This window comes from Malania oleifera, chromosome 8 (assembly GCF_029873635.1).
Source record: "Malania oleifera isolate guangnan ecotype guangnan chromosome 8, ASM2987363v1, whole genome shotgun sequence".
Taxonomy (NCBI): domain Eukaryota; kingdom Viridiplantae; phylum Streptophyta; class Magnoliopsida; order Santalales; family Ximeniaceae; genus Malania; species Malania oleifera.
Window position 1 is genome coordinate 7,121,662 of NC_080424.1, and position 12,923 is coordinate 7,134,584.

The following is a 12,923-nucleotide window of genomic DNA, read 5'->3' on the forward strand; positions in this document are numbered from 1 at the left end:
GGAATTTCCCCGAATCAGTGATTCTCAAACAAGAAAACTAAAGAAAAAAAGGGAAACAAACAAAACAAATAAGATATGAAAAGCACACAAACAATGGAATCACTACCTTAATTTTTATAAATGAAAATAAAGAAAAAATCTAAGAAAAACACACAAACAATGGAATCACTACCTTAATTTTTAAAAAGGAAAGTAAAGAAAAAATCTAAGTACGTGAAAATTAGTGATTGTGTTCGAGAGTATATTTGTGCATAGAAAAAGTATTAACTAATCATAATGATAGTTTGCCGACCAAAACTCTTGTCAACACTCGTTGATGGAACAGTCACTGCAATTATGTGTGTGCCCTTTTGAAAAAAAAATAAAAATAAAAGAAACAAAATGAAAAGACCCCTTCTGGTCATTTAGTAGTGTCACTACTATCTCTGAGCACTCCAAAGTGACTTTTGAAGGTTACAGTATTGCTTTAAAAGAGATTGACCTCGAAATAATAATTTTTGAAAAAAAGATAATGATGATAGTGCCACTATCATCATAGTGGTGGTAGGGATGATAATAAAAATTGTTGATTTGAAAACATGGGGATGCTTCCGATTTGAAACTATGTGTTTTGATCACGTGCCTAAATTATGTAATTAGGTGTTTTAATTCATGTATTGAGACTTATATTTTTAATTAAATACTTAATTATTTTTAATATTTTAACATTGTATTATATTTATAATATTTAGATTTTATTGAGTAATGTATGAATTTTTGGTATTTTTTATTATACGATAATTATTGGAAACTAAAATCGAGACTATTTCGTAATTTGTGCGTAACTTTCTCGTCCGAGTTCCAATTGAGACGATTCAAAATTTTGTAAAAAGCTAAGGAAATTATCTACAACTTTTGTGTTTTAAATTTTGAGAGATGCGTGCTCTAGGATGGTCAAAATTATGTTTGTGTGTTGGAAAACAAAAAAGAAAAAAAAAAAAAAAAGAAACAAGAAAAGAAAATAAATATAAAAAAAAAAAATGAATCGGGTCTTGATGTGACCCGCCATGCAAGAAGACCATTCCGTGTTTGCGTGGCGCTGGAGAGGGCTGAAGAATCCTGGGGGCCGAATTGTAAAAAAAAAAAAGGGGGGATTTATTAGTTTCATTTTGAAAAGTCAAAGGAAGACATGCAGGGTTTAGCTAGGCTTTCTTTAATTTTTCTTTTGGGGGTGCGCAGGGGGCAGAAAAGGAGGGCGGCTGCTGCTACAGCTGGGAGTCTCTTTTTTTTTTTTTTTCTCCTTTCTCTCCTCTCAATTGCCGATGTGTGCTTTGCGGGTTGCTGTTGTGTGCTTTGCTGCTGCTGCTGCTATACAGTCAGCTGCTCTTGTTTTACTCTCTCTCTCTCTCTCTCTCTCTCTCTCTCTCATGTTACTTTAATATTGGAGCATTGTTAATTTCAAGTTGTCTTCTTTTTCTTTAAATTAATTATTGAGTGTAAATTCTTGTTGGAATATAGACATTATTAAGTTCGGTTTGTTCTTTTTAAAATCTTGCTTTAAAATTTAAATATTTTGTTGGGTTCTATTTATCTCGAGTTTGGTTTAGTTGAAGTCTTGGTTATTATGGTATTTTAATTTATTATTTAAATTGTCGCAGAGCCAAGTTTGTTTTCGATGAACCCATTGTCGAATTAGATTCAAATTTTTTGTTTACGTTCTTGATTGAGTTGAGTTTAGTTTTTAAGTAGGTGTTTAATTGAGTTTTTATTTTTTATGGTTGAATGCTTGAGTTCATTAATAAAATTTTTATCTTTAGGCTTCTGTCCGAAATTTTAAACGTAGGATGTTTCCTGTCTGAATGGTTTAACGTCATATTGTTTTTCCGCATTTAGTTGAGTAATATAGTTTATGTTTTGTTTCGTTTTAATTTAGTCACAAAATTTCAAACATTCTAGGAACTGAATATGAACTGTATTCAGTAAACTTTTTCTTTTCTTATTTTTTTAGGAATTACACAAAATTTGAAATTAAACTGCATTCCCTAAGAAGGCGATCTGACCTTTGGGTTAAGTATTACACGACTGAACTCCTATACTTAAGATAACTTTCAAGTTACTCATTTTTCGAGTGAGTCATATTTGAAATGGACATAAGTTTGTATCCGATTTGAAAATGTGTTTGAAGTGGGTATCGGGTTATAGACAATTTGAGAAGTGTTTAAAAGATGCATGGGGTTGATGGAAATTCTAGGGTTTCACCATTGGTCCTTTCTGAAATCAGGAAGACTTTTGCAAATGTTTTTTTATTTTTTATTTTTTATGAGGGCATTCTCATAGGTGAAGGCTTCCATTTACTAAGCTAAAGAAAAACATATCATTAAGTATCCTTTGGTTCGTTTGAATTAATTCGGCTAGTTAAGATCATAATCCCCTCGATCATCCAATCTTTGAATGTTATAAATATATGCCATCCCTAGGGGGGATGACACTATATCGTAAAGTCTTTTCCTTATCCTATTAAAGGTTGGGATTAGGTTTTCCGAACCAAGATTATGTAATTAGATACATGGGATTTTGATTTTTCTAAAGCAAAATAATCAAAAAGAAAAGGTTTGAAAAATCAAAATGATAGTTATATACATAAAAATGTGGCTTCACAGTTGACATGTGTGCTGCCGTGGAATTAAAGAGGCATTAATATATTAATATTTGTCACGTTTTATTGTGCTTGTGCAAATTTTGACACATGATTTATATATTAAATTTATTATGTATTAATATATTTTTTTAGAACAATGTAAATATATAATTTTGCATTTATGCATGAGCATGCCATTGTCTTTATAAGGTTTGTTTTTTATATTTTAAATATTTTTTCATGCTTTTAATATACAAAAACAATAAAAAATTTTCAATAGTGCACCTAATTTCTATCTTTATTATCTCTTAAATTTTTTGAACATCCTATAAATTTAAATGGATTAAAATTTTAATATACATCTAAGGTCCTACTTACACTCTCGAAGTAGATCTCTAAATTCTACTAATCACTCAAATCACGTATCACGACACACTATCGCTTGTTTAGATGCTCAATATTAGATCTCTAAATTCACATGAAATCATATAACCGCAATGACAACAATGTACTGACACCATACAAATAATCAACACTAATACATATCTAAGGTCCTACTTACACTCTCGAAGTGCCCAAATCTACTAATCACTCACATGACGTACACAACACACAATCGCATGTTTATACACACACACACACACACTCTCTCTCTCTCTCTATTTCTATTCCACCATTTTCCCTATAAATTCTAATGTCATTTTTATTTTACTGATATGAGTGTTTCGATTTTCTTCTGTTAAGGGCTAACCGTCATTTTTTAAATTGTAGAGAAAATTGAAATGATGAAGAGTAGAGGATAAAATCTTGATTATTTTCATATGTAAAATACCGAAGTAAAGTTTCGAATTTTCCCGGATTTCAAAACCTGCAAAGAAAAACTCATTTATTAAAATATTAATCCATTTTTGTTGCAAAATTAATCTTCTTGGCAACCTGCCAAAGCATATATTAACTAATCCTCTAGAGTTATTTTTTCTGTGGAGTTTCATGTAATTGAGAAATTGTCCTTCTCTCCTACACCGTCTCTTTCTTGCTATCGTGAAACCATTCATCATTGCCATAAAACAACAAAAATATTTGCTGAACACGACAGAGAGGAGAGGGTGAGTGAATAGGAGTTTTTTCCCGATTTATCGTTTAAAAAAATATATATATTAAATAATATCTTTTTTAGGAAAATAATTCCTAGATTGACACATGACAAATGCTACTTCAAGTGGCGAGATTACGTTAGAGTCATTTTGGGAATTATTTTCCTAAAAGAGGTATTATTTAATATATTTTTTAAAAAATGATAAATCGGGAAGAAACTCAACCATAATTCCCTAAAATCTCTTACTTACCTTGATTTTGGGATGATGCCCCAGAACTCCAAACTGAACATTTACTCTACCTATGTTGCAGAGAATCTTCCCAAGAACCTCGTGGCGGTTCCTGATCGTCAATATGGGCTTTAACGAATACAAAAACAAAGAGAGAAGGAGAGGGGACCGTGGTTCTAGAGAGAGAAAGTGAGAGAGAAAAAATTGTATGCTGAAATGAGGGTTTCCCACATTTATAACCCGGCATTCGTCGACGAATTCAAGTGGTTCGTCAATGAACCCATGAAGACACTTCGTCGACGAGGGGTCTATTTCTTCGACGAACCTAAAATTCCTAAAATTTCCCAAACTCTCAATAATCTCTCGTCGACGATACATGTGTACCTCATCGCTGAAATCTAAGGGACATTCGTCGACGAAGACCCTGGGTTCGTCGATGAAACCCTGTTTTCTCCCTTCTCTTTCATTTCTTTTATTAATTTAATTTTGTGGGTCTCTATAATATCTCTTCTGGTAGATTGTTGTCCAATGGTACTAATGGACTCTTGTTAATCAAGTATGCTGCTGTATTGAATGCTTCTACCCAGAACCGCTCTGGTAAGCCTAACTGCATACGCATGCTTCTGGCTCTTTCAGTCAATGATTAGTTCATCTGCTCGGCTATGCCGTTGTGTTGAGGCGTACTTGGCACAGTTCTTTCCATCCTGATACCATGCTCATAGCAAAATTTCTTGAACCCAGTGTCATCATACTCACCACTACTATTAGTTCTCAGCTTCTTGATTTTCAAATCAGTCTCACTTTCAACCATTGCTTTTCAAATCTTAAAAGCATCAAAGACATCATATTTGTATTTCAAGAAGTAAACTCATACCTTCCGAGAATGATCATCAATAAAGGTCACAAAGTAATTCCTTCCACCTGGGGATGAAACGGTCGTCAGTCCCCACACATTTGAGTGGACTACTTCAAGTCTCTCCATCTTTGGGGTACCGGTTAATGTTTGGAAAGAAATCCTCTTCTATTTCTCGAGTATACAATCCTCGTACATATCAATCTCTACTAAACGTAGATCACTCAACTTTCCCTTTGAGTGCATCACCCTGAGTCCCTTCTCACTGATGTGACCAAGTTGTTGATGCCAAATGCTGTTATTGACATTTCCTGTAGCAACTAAAATAGACATACATGCATTAGAAGTCACATAAAGCATTCCACTTTTCTTATCTCATGCAATCGACAATGCACCATTTGAAATCTTCCATTCATCGCCACTAAATGTTATGAATGTAACGACCCGAAGAATAATGGTATTTAAATAATAAAAGAAAGGAAAATGGAAACAGGAACAAAAGGAGGAAGTCGACTTCGACATTGTAATTTGGATGGCTTAATCCTGAGGAATTTTTTCTGCTCCTCGTCGACGAACATAGGGGATTCGTCGACGAGGGTATAGGAGGAGCTCGTCGACAAGGACATGATTCGTCGACGAGAAGATACCGAGAGAGAATATGTGGAAACCTAAAATTCATTGACGAGGGTTGAAGTTTATCGACGAACTTTCTATAAGACTCGTCCATGAGGTGACGTGGCTCGTTGACGAATCCCGCAGTATAAATAGGGTTAAACGTGATTTTCACTTCATTTTCCTGTGCCGAATCTCTCTCTCTCTCCTCACACGGTTTCTCTTCCTTCTCTCTTAGATTTCGGGCTGAATTTCTGCCGGATCAAGGATTTGAAGCCACCACGACGCTCTTGGGAAAGTTCTTTGCACATCTGCTAGAGCGGATCGTCGGTGGGACTGAGGTGGAAACCATCCCAAATCCAGGGTAAGGCTTTCTGCTCAATATTTGGATTTTTGACAGTTGAAGAAAGCGTAGTACGCGTAGGAATACTGAACTTTAGTTATGAGAAATTCCATTTTAAGGGTGTTAAACGGGGAACCCTGTGGGTGCGAGACAATTTTTCTTAGGGACTTTTCAGGAATCAGGTAAGGGAATAAACTAAACTAGTTCTTTTAAGAAAATGTATGTATATATAGCATTTTGATTTCAAGAAAATAAATATATTTATATATGATTTATATTTGAGAAAATACTGTTGAAAATGATAGTGTCGCGACGCCCCGGGAGCGCGTGTGCCCCGGGCGGCGAAATTAAAATCATTTTAATATTTTCATGGAAAAACATGGAATGTCGGAGTCGCCACTAACCTTTAGTGTGGTTAGAACACGTGATAACTGCCCCGTTAGGGGTAAAATAGGTCTACATTACCAGAGTTAGGTTCGGGAGTTCGGTTACACGAGGGGAAGGTACGAGCACCCCCTACGCGCCCGTTCTTACGAACGGTACCTAATTAATTTGAAATTATCCCTAAGTTAATCTAATAATTCTTTAAATTACTCATTTTATGAGTTTATAAATACATAGGAAAAATAAATAAATAAATGAATATATACATATATTCCCTCAGAGCTTAGGGTACGTGATGCCCAAAGGCTCATACCCCCGCAATAAAATCATAGGGAATATAATTAAGAAAATACACTCCCAAAATTTCGAAATTATATATAAAATTTTTATAGGAAAATACTAGTGTGGGAGGTTTTAATATTAATAAGATATAAATTAAGAAATTAAATTACCATAATACATGTAATAATAATAGGGATATATATATGCTACATATACTATATAGTACTAAATTGCTTATAGCACCTAATAACTTATCCAAATAATAAACCAACCTAATAGATAGTAATAATACACAAATCATCATAATAATAATAAGGTAACTCAGATCATAATAATACTAAACTTAGAATAATAATAATAATGATACTATATTATACATAATAATAATAACGATAATACTAATAGTGACAATAATACATTACCATATAATAAGATATTAACATCCTATAAATACAATAATAACAACCTGAAAATAATCAAAACCTTAAAGTCAATATTTAATATATACACACATGGAAACAATTAATCCCTATGGAAACAATTTGAACCCTAAAATAAATGTACAAAATGCAATAATAAATATGGAAGCAACTAACGTAATTATGGAAACAAATCTACCCTAAAACTAATAGGCAAAAGGCAAAATAATAAATATGGAAATAACTGAAATTATGGAATCAAATTGACCTAAAAATTAACAAGTTAATAAACAATAATATATATTTAAAACAATTAATGAAATTAAGGCAACAAATCAACCCTAAATAATATATAATAATAATATAACTGTCCTAATATACAATATTAATACGACAATAATGATAACCCAAAATATACAATATCAATATGACAATGATGAAAACCATAAAATAACTATATAATAAGATCACCTAAATATTACACGATAGCTATAACAATAATAAACAATAATATCACTTGAATACATAATAGACCATAACATTACGTAAATATATATGTACATGAACTTAACATTCAATAGTAAAACATATATTTATATCTATATATACTTGTGCAAAAATAAACCGATATTACAATAGCTCCCAATAAGCTAAAATAACCTTGGATATTATCATTTAAACAAATGTTACAACATTAGAAATACTACAATGCGTATTAAAACACAACGATATCAACAAGGAAAATATTGCATGGATGTTTAAATGTTAAAACACATATTACAAGAATAAAATCCAACAATAATAATATTATTTAATATGTACAATAAATTTATACGTAAATAAAACCCTTAAATATACCACCTGCAAAAACACATAGATACTAAACATACAATAAACCTAAAAAAATTAATACCATAAGACAAAAAACAAACATATATTGATGATAAAATATGTACCTAATAAATAAAGAAAACACATAGAATATAATATTACATATAAATATAACATAAAAAAAATGCATATATACAAAATAATAGCCCAGAATAAAAAAAAAAAACAATAATAAGTCTAAATATATATATATATATATATATATATATATATATATATATATATACAATAAATACAAACTGGTACCTTACCCAAAATGCAGGAGGTATGGCCGGATACCTTGGGGGTTGCGTTCGGAGGAATCCGGAAGGGGAGGTCACCGGAGTGCTGGGCTACTGTGGTGTTGGCTCGCGGCTTTCCTGGCTGGTCGTGAAGGTTGATGGTGGCGGCGAGGGCGACGGCGGTGGGAGCGAGTGACGGCGTGGCGACTGGTGGTTGCTGTTTCGAGGGGCGCTGCAGAAGGTCTCGGGTCTTTTGGTGGTGGCTGGCTGGAAGCTCTGCGTCTAGCCGTGGAGTTGCAGCAGTGATTGGAGGAGGGAATCGGCTAGTCTGTCGTGAAGGATGGCCGCGAACAGCGTGGGCGACGACGACGGACATGGGCATGACAGCGGCGAGATGGCGTGAGCAACGGCGACGAACTAGAGATAGCCAGGTGCGTGAGCGACGGTGGGACTGCCCTGAGTGGTGTCGTGGCCATGAGAGGTGGGATGGTTGCCGGAGAGCTGCTGGGTGGCCATGAGGCGGCTGGGTGACGGCAACGGCAACGTAGGTTGCTACGATGGTGGAAAGACAAGGCTGGTCTGTGAGGGGCTAGGAGAGACGAGCACGAGGTGATGTGCTGCTGTGCGTGCCCGTGGGGGAGCAGGAGAGTGGAAAGATGGTTTAGAGGAAGAAGATGAAGCTGTGCGCCCCCGGCCTCTCCGGCTGTTTTTTTTTTGTGCAGCGCTGCCCCCCCGTTTTTTGAAGAGAAGAAAAGACTTTTTATGAGAAAAAATTAGAAACCCTAAATCTCCCCTTTCCTTTTTGGTTTATGGTATTTTTTTTCTTTTGGAAATAATATATATGAAAATAATTATTAATATGGTAATAATAATAATACTAAGGTAAAAATAATGATAAGAATAAAATAATAATAATAATAGTAATAACAAAGATAAATAAATAAATAAAATAATGATAATAATAGTAATAATAAAGGTAAAAATACTAATATTAAAAATAATGTCAATAATAATGAAAATAATAAATAATAATAATAATAATAATAAACGATATAAATAGAAATAAAAATAAAAGTAATAATAATACTAATGAAAAATAATAATAATAATAATAATAATAATAATAATAATAATAAAGAAAATAATAATAATAATAAGATTAGTGAAAATTAATAATAATAATAATAATAATAAGAATAAATAAAATAATAATAATAATAATAATAATAATAATAATAATAATAATAATAATAATAATAATAATAATAAAATAACAATAATAATAATAATAGTAATACATATATTGGGCCTGGGTAAAAATGGGGTGTCTACAGATAGTATGTTGAATATACAAAAAATCTGTTAGTGTGGCATAAGTAGAAACTGTTATGAAATACTGTTTTCTAAGAATGTGTTAATGATACGAATTTTTATAATGGAAAACCAGCGTATGGGCCGAGATTTTGATATATTTGTCAGTGTACGGGCCGAACTATGTGTATGATTTGCCAGCGTATGGGCCGAGTTATGTGTATGATTTGCCAGCGTACAGGTTGAGCTATGGATATGTTTGCCGGCGTACGGGCCGAGCTATGAAAATGATTTGCTAACGTACGAACTATGTTATGATTTGCCAGCGTACGAGCCGAACTATGGTAAAATGTGAAATACCGGCGTACGGGCCGATGATTTTCATGATATACATATATATGGAAAATAATATGATTGATTTGATAGTTAATGATATGAAATATTCATGTATCACAGTTTCAGTATATGTTATATGATATTAGAACCCGGTTGGCTTGGTTTAGGCTAGCACTTGCACGGTACCGTTGTTATGTGTCCATGGTCTTCATGATCATGATATTGTGTTAACGCTGCTGTATGGAGTGATGTGAGATTGGATGGTCGATGTGGTTTCTAAGAAGTGTGTGAGCGCCCCTGGTGTATGGACCAGGTCTGGCAGACCCATCAGACTTACAGACTGTACTTTTGACTTAGCAGTGGTCGGCCAACCATTGTCAGGTCCCGCTTTCGGGCCACACAACCCAGTCATGTGGGGGTAATACATGACAACAACCAGCTAACCTACCAGGAATGTTTTTGTATTATTATCAACAACCAGCTAACCTACCAGGAATGTTTTTGTATTATTATTATATGAGATGAAATATGTTTATGATAAAGCAGTATATTCTGCCATGTTTGACGATTTATACGTTTTCCCAGATTTGACAAAACAGTTAGTGAATATGTTTTGTATGGTATATGTATAACACGGAATACTCATGTTGCCACACACTGGTATTAGTTCATTTCCCTTACTGAGAGGTGTCTCACCTCAAAATTTTATAAACTAGGAGAGCGGGAAAAGCCCTGCTGATCTAGTGCTGTTTGTCTACCCTCTTTAAAGGGTAAGTTTTAGTAGGGATAGTTGGATTTTGTGGGAAATGTCCCTAGATCTTGTTTTTAGGATGTATATACTGAAATACAGTGGATATAGTGACTTTGGTATTTATAATAATGTGATGGATGTTTTCGTATTTATAATATTGTGATTGTATGTTTCCTGCTGCTTAGGCTTCCATTATGTGTGCTGAAGTATCCCTAGTACCCATGGGTCCAGGTGGATTATGATCTGCTGAGTTGGGATTTATGATATTAATTTTATTGTATAAAAAAAATGTGGAAATTAAGCAGGTCTTCACATTGTATCCCTCATTTGCCAGTTGACCAAATGAGATTAAGTTTTTCATCAGGTTTGGAATGTATCTGACATCCTTTAGCTTCCATACTGACTCATTCATCTCGATCTTCATAATTCCCTTGTCAGTTATGTTACAAGGTTGATCATTGTCAAGGTATACCTTACCGAAGTCACCTGATATATACTCCTCTAGGCAATCTTTACTTCAAGTGACATGAAATGAGGCTCCAAAGTCTAAGACCCAAGACTCCTTGTTGCTTTCCAAAGAACATATCAACATAGTTCTTCTCTAGCAACATTTGCTTATGTCTTCACCTCATATACCTTTCTTGGACCTTTGCACTGGTTTCTAAAATGACTGAACTTTTCATAGTTCTAGCACTTAGTGTTCTTTGTGCCCTGGGAACCTTTGAGATTTCTGGATTTGGATCGCCTAGACCTAGATATGCCGCGATTGTTTGATCGGCCATGCCCCCTTCCTTTCCATGAATCTCCCCCTCGGCTTTCCACATTCAATGCTGAACTTGAAGTGGAAATAGTGTTTGATGTCCTGATCTCTTCCATCAAAATCATGTTGACGACTTCATCAAAATTTAGCTTTGATTTTCCTGCAGAACTACTGATCGCAGTAACAATACCTTTCCAACTCTTAAACAACTGACTAAGAATCAGTATGGCACGAATCTCACTATCAAACTTGATTTCAACTGAGGTGAGTTAATCCGACAACTTGTTGAAATTATTTAGATGTCTACTAAAACTTTCTCCTTCGGATATGCTCATGGTAAATAACTTCTTCATTAAGTGTACCTTATTGGCGGTTGATGGCTGCTCATACATGTTGGAGAGCGCATCCATTAGAGATTTGGTGGTTGTCATGCGCTTGATATTAAAGGTAGTAGACTTTGCTAGTGTCGTTCTGATAGCTCCGAGAGCTTTTCGATCAAGCAACTCCCACTCGTCCTCCTTCGTGGAATTTGGCTTTCCCTTCAATGGTAAGTGCAACTCCTTACCAAATAAGTAGTCCTTAATCTGCATCTACCAAAAATCGAAGTTGGTGTCGTTAAATATCTTTATCTTTGAGCTATTTTTTTTCGACATCTTGATTCGTCAATCTAAAGATGAATCGGCTCAAATGGACAACATGGTTGGATTCAGAATGGCTAAAAGCCTTAGAAATGGTTCAAGTCGTTCAATAAAAGGACTTGAAATGACTCTGAAAACCTGGTCAAACCTTCTAGTCAAAATCAGTCAACTTTCCGTTAAACTTAACAGAATATACTCCCATTTAACAAAATATTCTGACGCCAGCACTGACGACGTTAATTAATGCCGTTAACTAACTTCTGATGTGACATGTGGAACTCGATGATGATATGGCACTGACGTGGCAAGTGGCGTTGTCATGGCAAATGGGGCACAATGATGACGTGGCGTTGATGTGGCAGTGGGGCCTAGTGTTGACATGTCTGCTGACGTGGCAGTGGAGCCCAGTTATGATTATGTTAAATTACATCAGGTAAATTCCCAGGGAAGTGGGGGTCACAATGGACCGCTTAAGTCCCACTTTCCTAGACAAAATTTTCCTTAGACACGTAATTAGCACAATATAGTTCTTGAGAGCTTTGATATGCACCGATCTAGAAATTTTGCTTTGATATGGCGACTTTGCTCCAATCTGGCTTTGAAACCACTTGTTAGGGATCTAGGAACAATAATCACACACACAAGAAAAACAAGCACACAAAATAAAAATACCAGATTTACGTGGTTTGGTCTAATCTGACCTACGTCCACCGAGCACACCAAATATACTATAACCTAGGAGAAAAACAAAAGGAGGAGACACACACTCAACTCAACTCTTCTCACACTTTTCTCTCTCCTTTTCACCTTCAGCACTCTCACACTCCTCGCTCACTCACTTTACTTGCACTATTTACACAACACAAATGTTCTTATTTTTAGATACATAGGATATATATAGAAGGAAAGGAGTTATTGCATTCTAATGGGATAATGAGCACGTGGTATTTAATGGATCATTTTAGCACGTGATAATTGTGTTTTTGATGGAATGAATTTGGTATGCAGTTGCAGCTCATCCTCTTTAAGGCGTTCCATTTTCTCCGTTTCCATATTTTTTCCGTTTCCATTTCAGCTTAACAATAACTTGTTAGGACTGGAGGAGCCTATAGGTGGGCTTGATACACATGGATGACACCAACTTGACCCAAAAGCTTAAGCCTATTTAGTCTTGAGTCCA